Below are 13,576 nucleotides of genomic sequence, written 5' to 3'. Positions count from 1 at the left end.
GAAGTGAGCATTTGGGTCCTTTTAATTCACTTTTAACCATGAGCCAAATCTTGAGTTTTGGCTCCCTAGAAGCATGAAAATGACGACAAAGATGCTCATTTTATCTCCAAAAGTGATGATCCACCTCTGAGAGTCAAAATTAGTTGAAAGATGAACATTTTCAAAACGGACTATTTTGGTCATCTCAGAGCAATTTCATCAGGTCGCGGGGTCATCGATCGTTTTGCATGAAAAATTGAACGTTCTCGCATGAACATTAATTTACTCTAAATGTTGTTTATATCTCTTCCCGCAGTGAATAAACACGTTTTAAGCCCTCGAAGTGAGCATTTGGGCCTTTTTAAGTCACTTTTAACCATGAGCCAAATCTTGAGTTTTGGCTCCCTAGAAGTATGAAAATGACGATAAAGATGCTCATTTTATCTCCAAAAGTGATGATCCACTTCTGAAAGTCAGAATTAGTTGAAAGATGGAAGGTTTTAAAACGGACCATTTGGTCATCTCAGAGCAATTTCATCAGGTCGCGGGTCATCGATCGTTTTGCATGAAAAATTGAACGTTCTCGCATGAACAATAATTTACTCTAAATGTTGTTTATATCTCTTCCCGCAGTGAATAAACACGTTTAAGCCCTCGAAGTGAGCATTTGGGCCTTTTTAAGTCACTTTTTACGATGAGCCAAATCTTGAGTTTTGGCTCCCTAGAAGCATGAAAATGACAATAAAGATGCTCATTTTATCTCCAAAAGTGATGATACACCTCTGAGAGTCAAAATTAGTTGAAAGATGAACATTTTCAAAACGGACTATTTTGGTCATCTCAGAGCAAATTCATCAGGTCGCGGGTCATCGATCGTTTTGCATGAAAAATTGAACGTTCTCGCATGAACATTAATTTACTCTAAATGTTGTTTATATCTCTTCCCGCAGTGAATAAACACGTTTTAAGCCCTCGAAGTGAGCATTTGGGTCCTTTTAATTCACTTTTAACCATGAGACAAATCTTGAGTTTTGGCTCCTTAGAAGCATGAAAATGACGATAAAGATGCTCATTTTATCTCCAAAAGTGATGATCCACCTCTGAGAGTCAAAATTAGTTGAAAGATGAACATTTTCAAAACGGACTATTTCGGTCATCTCAGAGCAATTTCATCAGGTCGCGGGTCATCGATCGTTTTGCATGAAAAATTGAACGTTCTCGCATGAACATTAATTTACTCTAAATGTTGTTTATATCTCTTCCCGCAGTGAATAAACACGTTTTAAGCCCTCGAAGTGAGCATTTGGGCCTTTTTAAGTCACTTTTAACCATGAGCCAAATCTTGAGTTTTGGCTCCCTAGAAGCATGAAAATGACGACAAAGATGCTCATTTCATCTCCAAAAGTGATGATCCACCTCTGAGAGTCAAAATTAGTTGAAAGATGAACATTTTCAAAACGGACTATTTTGGTCATCTCAGAGCAATTTCATCAGGTCGCGGGGTCATCGATCGTTTTGCATGAAAAATTGAACGTTCTCGCATGAACATTAATTTACTCTAAATGTTGTTTATATCTCTTCCCGCAGTGAATAAACACGTTTTAAGCCCTCGAAGTGAGCATTTGGGTCCTTTTAATTCACTTTTAACCATGAGACAAATCTTGAGTTTTGGCTCCTTAGAAGCATGAAAATGACGATAAAAATGCTCATTTTATCTCCAAAAGTGATGATCCACCTCTGAGAGTCAAAATTAGTTGAAAGATGAACATTTTCAAAAGGGACTATTTCGGTCATCTCAGAGCAATTTCATCAGGTCGCGGGTCATCGATCGTTTTGCATGAAAAATTGAACGTTCTCGCATGAACATTAATTTACTCTAAATGTTGTTTATATCTCTTCCCGCAGTGAATAAACACGTTTTAAGCCCTCGAAGTGAGCATTTGGGCCTTTTTAAGTCACTTTTAACCATGAGCCAAATCTTGAGTTTTGGCTCCCTAGAAGCATGAAAATGACGACAAAGATGCTCATTTTATCTCCAAAAGTGATGATCCACCTCTGAGAGTCAAAATTAGTTGAAAGATGAACATTTTCAAAACGGACTATTTTGGTCATCTCAGAGCAATTTCATCAGGTCGCGGGGTCATCGATCGTTTTGCATGAAAAATTGAACGTTCTCGCATGAACATTAATTTACTCTAAATGTTGTTTATATCTCCTCCCGCAGTGAATAAACACGTTTTAAGCCCTCGAAGTGAGCATTTGGGCCTTTTTAAGTCACTTTTAACCATGAGCCAAATCTTGTGTTTTGGCTCCCTAGAAGCATGAAAATGACTATAAAGATGCTCATTTTAGCTCCAAAAGTGATGATCCACCTCTGAGAGTAAAAATTAGTTGAAAGATGAACATTTTCAAAACGTACCATTTTGGTCATCTCAGAGCAATTTCATCAGGTCGCGGGTCAATGATCGTTTTGCATGAAAAATTGAACGTTCTCGCATGAACATTATTTTACTCTAAATGTTGTTTATATCTCTTCCCGCAGTGAATAAACACGTTTAAGCCCTCGAAGTGAGCATTTGGGCCTTTTTAAGTCACTTTTTACCATGAGCCAAATCTTGAGTTTTGGCTCCCTAGAAGCATGAAAATGACAATAAAGATGCTCATTTTATCTCCAAAAGTGATGATACACCTCTGAGAGTCAAAATTAGTTGAAAGATGAACATTTTCAAAACTGACTATTTTGGTCATCTCAGAGCAATTTCATCAGGTCGCGGGTCATCGATCGTTTTGCATGAAAAATTGAACGTTCTCGCATGAACATTAATTTACTCTAAATGTTGTTTATATCTCTTCCCGCAGTGAATAAACACGTTTTAAGCCCTCGAAGTGAGCATTTGGGTCCTTTTAATTCACTTTTAACCATGAGACAAATCTTGAGTTTTGGCTCCTTAGAAGCATGAAAATGACGATAAAGATGCTCATTTTATCTCCAAAAGTGATGATCCACCTCTGAAAGTCAGAATTAGTTGAAAGATGGAAGATTTTAAAACGGACCATTTTGGTCATCTCAGAGCAATTTCATCAGGTCGCGAGTCATCGATCGTTTTGCATGAAAAATTGAACGTTCTCGCATGAACATTAATTTACTCTAAATGTTGTTTATATCTCTTCCCGCAGTGAATAAACACGTTTTAAGCCCTCGAAGTGAGCATTTGGGTCCTTTTAAGTCACTTTTACCCATGAGCCAAATCTTGAGTTTTGGCTCCCTAGAAGCATGAAAATGACTATAAAGATGCTCGTTTTAGCTCCAAAAGTGATGATCCACCTCTGAGAGTAAAAATTAGTTGAAAGATGAACATTTTCAAAACGGACCATTTTGGTCATCTCAGAGCAATTTCATCAGGTCGCGGGTCAATGATCGTTTTGCATGAAAAATTGAACGTTCTCGCATGAACATTATTTTACTCTAAATGTTGTTTATATCTCTTCCCGCAGTGAATAAACACGTTTAAGCCCTCGAAGTGAGCATTTGGGCCTTTTTAAGTCACTTTTTACCATGAGCCAAATCTTGAGTTTTGGCTCCCTAGAAGCATGAAAATGACAATAAAGATGCTAATTTTATCTCCAAAAGTGATGATACACCTCTGAGAGTCAAAATTAGTTGAAAGATGAACATTTTCAAAACTGACTATTTTGGTCATCTCAGAGCAATTTCATCAGGTCGCGGGTCATCGATCGTTTTGCATGAAAAATTGAACGTTCTCGCATGAACATTAATTTACTCTAAATGTTGTTTATATCTCTTCCCGCAGTGAATAAACACGTTTTAAGCCCTCGAAGTGAGCATTTGGGTCCTTTTAATTCACTTTTAACCATGAGACAAATCTTGAGTTTTGGCTCCTTAGAAGCATGAAAATGACGATAAAGATGCTCATTTTATCTCCAAAAGTGATGATCCACCTCTGAAAGTCAGAATTAGTTGAAAGATGGAAGATTTTAAAACGGACCATTTTGGTCATCTCAGAGCAATTTCATCAGGTCGCGAGTCATCGATCGTTTTGCATGAAAAATTGAACGTTCTCGCATGAACATTAATTTACTCTAAATGTTGTTTATATCTCTTCCCGCAGTGAATAAACACGTTTTAAGCCCTCGAAGTGAGCATTTGGGCCTTTTTAAGTCACTTTTAACCATGAGCCAAATCTTGAGTTTTGGCTCCCTAGAAGCATGAAAATGACGACAAAGATGCTCATTTTATCTCCAAAAGTGATGATCCACCTCTGAGAGTCAAAATTAGTTGAAAGATGAAAATTTTCAAAACGGACTATTTTGGTCATCTCAGAGCAATTTCATCAGGTCGCGGGGTCATCGATCGTTTTGCATGAAAAATTGAACGTTCTCGCATGAACATTAATTTACTCTAAATGTTGTTTATATCTCTTCCCGCAGTGAATAAACACGTTTTAAGCCCTCGAAGTGAGCATTTGGGCCTTTTTAAGTCACTTTTAACCATGAGCCAAATCTTGAGTTTTGGCTCCCTAGAAGTATGAAATTGACAATAAAGATGCTCATTTTATCTCCAAAAGTGATGATCCACTTCTGAAAGTCAGAATTAGTTGAAAGATGGAAGGTTTTAAAACGGACCATTTGGTCATCTCAGAGCAATTTCATCAGGTCGCGGGTCATCGATCGTTTTGCATGAAAAATTGAACGTTCTCGCATGAACAATAATTTACTCTAAATGTTGTTTATATCTCTTCCCGCGGTGAATAAACACGTTTTAAGCCCTCGAAGTGAGCATTTGGTTCCTTTTAAGTCACTTTTACCCATGAGCCAAATCTTGAGTTTTGGCTCCCTAGAAGCATGAAAATGACTATAAAGATGCTCGTTTTAGCTCCAAAAGTGATGATCCACCTCTGAGAGTAAAGATTAGTTGAAAGATGAACATTTTCAAAACGGACCATTTTGGTCATCTCAGAGCAATTTCATCTGGTCGCGGGTCAATGATCGTTTTGCATGAAAAATTGAACGTTCTCGCATGAACATTATTTTACTCTAAATGTTGTTTATATCTCTTCCCGCAGTGAATAAACACGTTTAAGCCCTCGAAGTGAGCATTTGGGCCTTTTTAAGTCACTTTTTACGATGAGCCAAATCTTGAGTTTTGGCTCCCTAGAAGCATGAAAATGACAATAAAGATGCTCATTTTATCTCCAAAAGTGATGATACACCTCTGAGAGTCAAAATTAGTTGAAAGATGAACATTTTCAAAACGGACTATTTTGGTCATCTCAGAGCAATTTCATCAGGTCGCGGGTCATCGATCGTTTTGCATGAAAAATTGAACGTTCTCGCATGAACATTAATTTACTCTAAATGTTGTTTATATCTCTTCCCGCAGTGAATAAACACATTTTAAGCCCTCGAAGTGAGCATTTGGGTCCTTTTAATTCACTTTTAACCATGAGACAAATCTTGAGTTTTGGCTCCTTAGAAGCATGAAAATGACGATAAAGATGCTCATTTTATCTCCAAAAGTGATGATCCACCTCTGAGAGTCAAAATTAGTTGAAAGATGAACATTTTCAAAACGGACTATTTCGGTCATCTCAGAGCAATTTCATCAGTTCACGGGTCATCGATCGTTTTGCATGAAAAATTGAACGTTCTCGCATGAACATTAATTTACTCTAAATGTTGTTTATATCTCTTCCCGCAGTGAATAAACACGTTTTAAGCCCTCGAAGTGAGCATTTGGGCCTTTTTAAGTCACTTTTAACCATGAGCCAAATCTTGAGTTTTGGCTCCCTAGAAGCATGAAAATGACGACAAAGATGCTCATTTTATCTCCAAAAGTGATGATCCACCTCTGAGAGTCAAAATTAGTTGAAAGATGAACATTTTCAAAACGGACTATTTTGGTCATCTCAGAGCAATTTCATCAGGTCGCGGGGTCATCGATCGTTTTGCATGAAAAATTGAACGTTCTCGCATGAACATTAATTTACTCTAAATGTTGTTTATATCTCTTCCCGCAGTGAATAAACACGTTTTAAGCCCTCGAAGTGAGCATTTGGGTCCTTTTAATTCACTTTTAACCATGAGACAAATCTTGAGTTTTGGCTCCTTAGAAGCATGAAAATGACGATAAAGATGCTCATTTTATCTCCAAAAGTGATGATCCACCTCTGAGAGTCAAAATTAGTTGAAAGATGAACATTTTCAAAAGGGACTATTTCAACCATCTCAGAGCAATTTCATCAGGTCGCGGGTCATCGATCGTTTTGCATGAAAAATTGAACGTTCTCGCATGAACATTAATTTACTCTAAATGTTGTTTATATCTCTTCCCGCAGTGAATAAACACGTTTTAAGCCCTCGAAGTGAGCATTTGGGCCTTTTTAAGTCACTTTTAACCATGAGCCAAATCTTGAGTTTTGGCTCCCTAGAAGCATGAAAATGACGACAAAGATGCTCATTTTATCTCCAAAAGTGATGATCCACCTCTGAGAGTCAAAATTAGTTGAAAGATGAACATTTTCAAAACGGACTATTTTGGTCATCTCAGAGCAATTTCATCAGGTCGCGGGGTCATCGATCGTTTTGCATGAAAAATTGAACGTTCTCGCATGAACATTAATTTACTCTAAATGTTGTTTATATCTCTTCCCGCAGTGAATAAACACGTTTTAAGCCCTCGAAGTGAGCATTTGGGCCTTTTTAAGTCACTTTTTACGATGAGCCAAATCTTGAGTTTTGGCTCCCTAGAAGCATGAAAATGACAATAAAGATGCTCATTTTATCTCCAAAAGTGATGATACACCTCTGAGAGTCAAAATTAGTTGAAAGATGAACATTTTCAAAACGGACTATTTTGGTCATCTCAGAGCAAATTCATCAGGTCGCGGGTCATCGATCGTTTTGCATGAAAAATTGAACGTTCTCGCATGAACATTAATTTACTCTAAATGTTGTTTATATCTCTTCCCGCAGTGAATAAACACGTTTTAAGCCCTCGAAGTGAGCATTTGGGTCCTTTTAATTCACTTTTAACCATGAGACAAATCTTGAGTTTTGGCTCCTTAGAAGCATGAAAATGACGATAAAGATGCTCATTTTATCTCCAAAAGTGATGATCCACCTCTGAGAGTCAAAATTAGTTGAAAGATGAACATTTTCAAAACGGACTATTTCGGTCATCTCAGAGCAATTTCATCAGGTCGCGGGTCATCGATCGTTTTGCATGAAAAATTGAACGTTCTCGCATGAACATTAATTTACTCTAAATGTTGTTTATATCTCTTCCCGCAGTGAATAAACACGTTTTAAGCCCTCGAAGTGAGCATTTGGGCCTTTTTAAGTCACTTTTAACCATGAGCCAAATCTTGAGTTTTGGCTCCCTAGAAGCATGAAAATGACGACAAAGATGCTCATTTCATCTCCAAAAGTGATGATCCACCTCTGAGAGTCAAAATTAGTTGAAAGATGAACATTTTCAAAACGGACTATTTTGGTCATCTCAGAGCAATTTCATCAGGTCGCGGGGTCATCGATCGTTTTGCATGAAAAATTGAACGTTCTCGCATGAACATTAATTTACTCTAAATGTTGTTTATATCTCTTCCCGCAGTGAATAAACACGTTTTAAGCCCTCGAAGTGAGCATTTGGGTCCTTTTAATTCACTTTTAACCATGAGACAAATCTTGAGTTTTGGCTCCTTAGAAGCATGAAAATGACGATAAAAATGCTCATTTTATCTCCAAAAGTGATGATCCACCTCTGAGAGTCAAAATTAGTTGAAAGATGAACATTTTCAAAAGGGACTATTTCGGTCATCTCAGAGCAATTTCATCAGGTCGCGGGTCATCGATCGTTTTGCATGAAAAATTGAACGTTCTCGCATGAACATTAATTTACTCTAAATGTTGTTTATATCTCTTCCCGCAGTGAATAAACACGTTTTAAGCCCTCGAAGTGAGCATTTGGGCCTTTTTAAGTCACTTTTAACCATGAGCCAAATCTTGAGTTTTGGCTCCCTAGAAGCATGAAAATGACGACAAAGATGCTCATTTTATCTCCAAAAGTGATGATCCACCTCTGAGAGTCAAAATTAGTTGAAAGATGAACATTTTCAAAACGGACTATTTTGGTCATCTCAGAGCAATTTCATCAGGTCGCGGGGTCATCGATCGTTTTGCATGAAAAATTGAACGTTCTCGCATGAACATTAATTTACTCTAAATGTTGTTTATATCTCTTCCCGCAGTGAATAAACACGTTTTAAGCCCTCGAAGTGAGCATTTGGGCCTTTTTAAGTCACTTTTAACCATGAGCCAAATCTTGTGTTTTGGCTCCCTAGAAGCATGAAAATGACTATAAAGATGCTCATTTTAGCTCCAAAAGTGATGATCCACCTCTGAGAGTAAAAATTAGTTGAAAGATGAACATTTTCAAAACGTACCATTTTGGTCATCTCAGAGCAATTTCATCAGGTCGCGGGTCAATGATCGTTTTGCATGAAAAATTGAACGTTCTCGCATGAACATTATTTTACTCTAAATGTTGTTTATATCTCTTCCCGCAGTGAATAAACACGTTTAAGCCCTCGAAGTGAGCATTTGGGCCTTTTTAAGTCACTTTTTACCATGAGCCAAATCTTGAGTTTTGGCTCCCTAGAAGCATGAAAATGACAATAAAGATGCTCATTTTATCTCCAAAAGTGATGATACACCTCTGAGAGTCAAAATTAGTTGAAAGATGAACATTTTCAAAACTGACTATTTTGGTCATCTCAGAGCAATTTCATCAGGTCGCGGGTCATCGATCGTTTTGCATGAAAAATTGAACGTTCTCGCATGAACATTAATTTACTCTAAATGTTGTTTATATCTCTTCCCGCAGTGAATAAACACGTTTTAAGCCCTCGAAGTGAGCATTTGGGTCCTTTTAATTCACTTTTAACCATGAGACAAATCTTGAGTTTTGGCTCCTTAGAAGCATGAAAATGACGATAAAGATGCTCATTTTATCTCCAAAAGTGATGATCCACCTCTGAAAGTCAGAATTAGTTGAAAGATGGAAGATTTTAAAACGGACCATTTTGGTCATCTCAGAGCAATTTCATCAGGTCGCGAGTCATCGATCGTTTTGCATGAAAAATTGAACGTTCTCGCATGAACATTAATTTACTCTAAATGTTGTTTATATCTCTTCCCGCAGTGAATAAACACGTTTTAAGCCCTCGAAGTGAGCATTTGGGTCCTTTTAAGTCACTTTTACCCATGAGCCAAATCTTGAGTTTTGGCTCCCTAGAAGCATGAAAATGACTATAAAGATGCTCGTTTTAGCTCCAAAAGTGATGATCCACCTCTGAGAGTAAAAATTAGTTGAAAGATGAACATTTTCAAAACGGACCATTTTGGTCATCTCAGAGCAATTTCATCAGGTCGCGGGTCAATGATCGTTTTGCATGAAAAATTGAACGTTCTCGCATGAACATTATTTTACTCTAAATGTTGTTTATATCTCTTCCCGCAGTGAATAAACACGTTTAAGCCCTCGAAGTGAGCATTTGGGCCTTTTTAAGTCACTTTTTACCATGAGCCAAATCTTGAGTTTTGGCTCCCTAGAAGCATGAAAATGACAATAAAGATGCTAATTTTATCTCCAAAAGTGATGATACACCTCTGAGAGTCAAAATTAGTTGAAAGATGAACATTTTCAAAACTGACTATTTTGGTCATCTCAGAGCAATTTCATCAGGTCGCGGGTCATCGATCGTTTTGCATGAAAAATTGAACGTTCTCGCATGAACATTAATTTACTCTAAATGTTGTTTATATCTCTTCCCGCAGTGAATAAACACGTTTTAAGCCCTCGAAGTGAGCATTTGGGTCCTTTTAATTCACTTTTAACCATGAGACAAATCTTGAGTTTTGGCTCCTTAGAAGCATGAAAATGACGATAAAGATGCTCATTTTATCTCCAAAAGTGATGATCCACCTCTGAAAGTCAGAATTAGTTGAAAGATGGAAGATTTTAAAACGGACCATTTTGGTCATCTCAGAGCAATTTCATCAGGTCGCGAGTCATCGATCGTTTTGCATGAAAAATTGAACGTTCTCGCATGAACATTAATTTACTCTAAATGTTGTTTATATCTCTTCCCGCAGTGAATAAACACGTTTTAAGCCCTCGAAGTGAGCATTTGGGCCTTTTTAATTCACTTTTAACCATGAGCCAAATCTTGAGTTTTGGCTCCCTAGAAGCATGAAAATGACGACAAAGATGCTCATTTTATCTCCAAAAGTGATGATCCACCTCTGAGAGTCAAAATTAGTTGAAAGATGAAAATTTTCAAAACGGACTATTTTGGTCATCTCAGAGCAATTTCATCAGGTCGCGGGGTCATCGATCGTTTTGCATGAAAAATTGAACGTTCTCGCATGAACATTAATTTACTCTAAATGTTGTTTATATCTCTTCCCGCAGTGAATAAACACGTTTTAAGCCCTCGAAGTGAGCATTTGGGCCTTTTTAAGTCACTTTTAACCATGAGCCAAATCTTGAGTTTTGGCTCCCTAGAAGTATGAAATTGACAATAAAGATGCTCATTTTATCTCCAAAAGTGATGATCCACTTCTGAAAGTCAGAATTAGTTGAAAGATGGAAGGTTTTAAAACGGACCATTCGGTCATCTCAGAGCAATTTCATCAGGTCGCGGGTCATCGATCGTTTTGCATGAAAAATTGAACGTTCTCGCATGAACAATAATTTACTCTAAATGTTGTTTATATCTCTTCCCGCAGTGAATAAACACGTTTTAAGCCCTCGAAGTGAGCATTTGGTTCCTTTTAAGTCACTTTTACCCATGAGCCAAATCTTGAGTTTTGGCTCCCTAGAAGCATGAAAATGACTATAAAGATGCTCGTTTTAGCTCCAAAAGTGATGATCCACCTCTGAGAGTAAAGATTAGTTGAAAGATGAACATTTTCAAAACGGACCATTTTGGTCATCTCAGAGCAATTTCATCTGGTCGCGGGTCAATGATCGTTTTGCATGAAAAATTGAACGTTCTCGCATGAACATTATTTTACTCTAAATGTTGTTTATATCTCTTCCCGCAGTGAATAAACACGTTTAAGCCCTCGAAGTGAGCATTTGGGCCTTTTTAAGTCACTTTTTACGATGAGCCAAATCTTGAGTTTTGGCTCCCTAGAAGCATGAAAATGACAATAAAGATGCTCATTTTATCTCCAAAAGTGATGATACACCTCTGAGAGTCAAAATTAGTTGAAAGATGAACATTTTCAAAACGGACTATTTTGGTCATCTCAGAGCAATTTCATCAGGTCGCGGGTCATCGATCGTTTTGCATGAAAAATTGAACGTTCTCGCATGAACATTAATTTACTCTAAATGTTGTTTATATCTCTTCCCGCAGTGAATAAACACATTTTAAGCCCTCGAAGTGAGCATTTGGGTCCTTTTAATTCACTTTTAACCATGAGACAAATCTTGAGTTTTGGCTCCTTAGAAGCATGAAAATGACGATAAAGATGCTCATTTTATCTCCAAAAGTGATGATCCACCTCTGAGAGTCAAAATTAGTTGAAAGATGAACATTTTCAAAACGGACTATTTCGGTCATCTCAGAGCAATTTCATCAGTTCACGGGTCATCGATCGTTTTGCATGAAAAATTGAACGTTCTCGCATGAACATTAATTTACTCTAAATGTTGTTTATATCTCTTCCCGCAGTGAATAAACACGTTTTAAGCCCTCGAAGTGAGCATTTGGGCCTTTTTAAGTCACTTTTAACCATGAGCCAAATCTTGAGTTTTGGCTCCCTAGAAGCATGAAAATGACGACAAAGATGCTCATTTTATCTCCAAAAGTGATGATCCACCTCTGAGAGTCAAAATTAGTTGAAAGATGAACATTTTCAAAACGGACTATTTTGGTCATCTCAGAGCAATTTCATCAGGTCGCGGGGTCATCGATCGTTTTGCATGAAAAATTGAACGTTCTCGCATGAACATTAATTTACTCTAAATGTTGTTTATATCTCTTCCCGCAGTGAATAAACACGTTTTAAGCCCTCGAAGTGAGCATTTGGGTCCTTTTAATTCACTTTTAACCATGAGACAAATCTTGAGTTTTGGCTCCTTAGAAGCATGAAAATGACGATAAAGATGCTCATTTTATCTCCAAAAGTGATGATCCACCTCTGAGAGTCAAAATTAGTTGAAAGATGAACATTTTCAAAAGGGACTATTTCAACCATCTCAGAGCAATTTCATCAGGTCGCGGGTCATCGATCGTTTTGCATGAAAAATTGAACGTTCTCGCATGAACATTAATTTACTCTAAATGTTGTTTATATCTCTTCCCGCAGTGAATAAACACGTTTTAAGCCCTCGAAGTGAGCATTTGGGCCTTTTTAAGTCACTTTTAACCATGAGCCAAATCTTGAGTTTTGGCTCCCTAGAAGCATGAAAATGACGACAAAGATGCTCATTTTATCTCCAAAAGTGATGATCCACCTCTGAGAGTCAAAATTAGTTGAAAGATGAACATTTTCAAAACGGACTATTTTGGTCATCTCAGAGCAATTTCATCAGGTCGCGGGGTCATCGATCGTTTTGCATGAAAAATTGAACGTTCTCGCATGAACATTAATTTACTCTAAATGTTGTTTATATCTCTTCCCGCAGTGAATAAACACGTTTTAAGCCCTCGAAGTGAGCATTTGGGCCTTTTTAAGTCACTTTTAACCATGAGCCAAATCTTGTGTTTTGGCTCCCTAGAAGCATGAAAATGACTATAAAGATGCTAATTTTAGCTCCAAAAGTGATGATCCACCTCTGAGAGTAAAAATTAGTTGAAAGATGAACATTTTCAAAACGTACCATTTTGGTCATCTCAGAGCAATTTCATCAGGTCGCGGGTCAATGATCGTTTTGCATGAAAAATTGAACGTTCTCGCATGAACATTATTTTACTCTAAATGTTGTTTATATCTCTTCCCGCAGTGAATAAACACGTTTAAGCCCTCGAAGTGAGCATTTGGGCCTTTTTAAGTCACTTTTTACCATGAGCCAAATCTTGAGTTTTGGCTCCCTAGAAGCATGAAAATGACAATAAAGATGCTCATTTTATCTCCAAAAGTAATGATACACCTCTGAGAGTCAAAATTAGTTGAAAGATGAACATTTTCAAAACTGACTATTTTGGTCATCTCAGAGCAATTTCATCAGGTCGCGGGTCATCGATCGTTTTGCATGAAAAATTGAACGTTCTCGCATGAACATTAATTTACTCTAAATGTTGTTTATATCTCTTCCCGCAGTGAATAAACACGTTTTAAGCCCTCGAAGTGAGCATTTGGGTCCTTTTAATTCACTTTTAACCATGAGACAAATCTTGAGTTTTGGCTCCTTAGAAGCATGAAAATGACGATAAAGATGCTCATTTTATCTCCAAAAGTGATGATCCACCTCTGAAAGTCAGAATTAGTTGAAAGATGGAAGATTTTAAAACGGACCATTTTGGTCATCTCAGAGCAATTTCATCAGGTCGCGAGTCATCGATCG

This window comes from Lissotriton helveticus, chromosome 2_1, assembly GCF_964261635.1.
Source record: "Lissotriton helveticus chromosome 2_1, aLisHel1.1, whole genome shotgun sequence".
Taxonomy (NCBI): Eukaryota; Metazoa; Chordata; class Amphibia; order Caudata; family Salamandridae; genus Lissotriton; species Lissotriton helveticus.
This window is presented reverse-complemented; position numbering follows the sequence as displayed.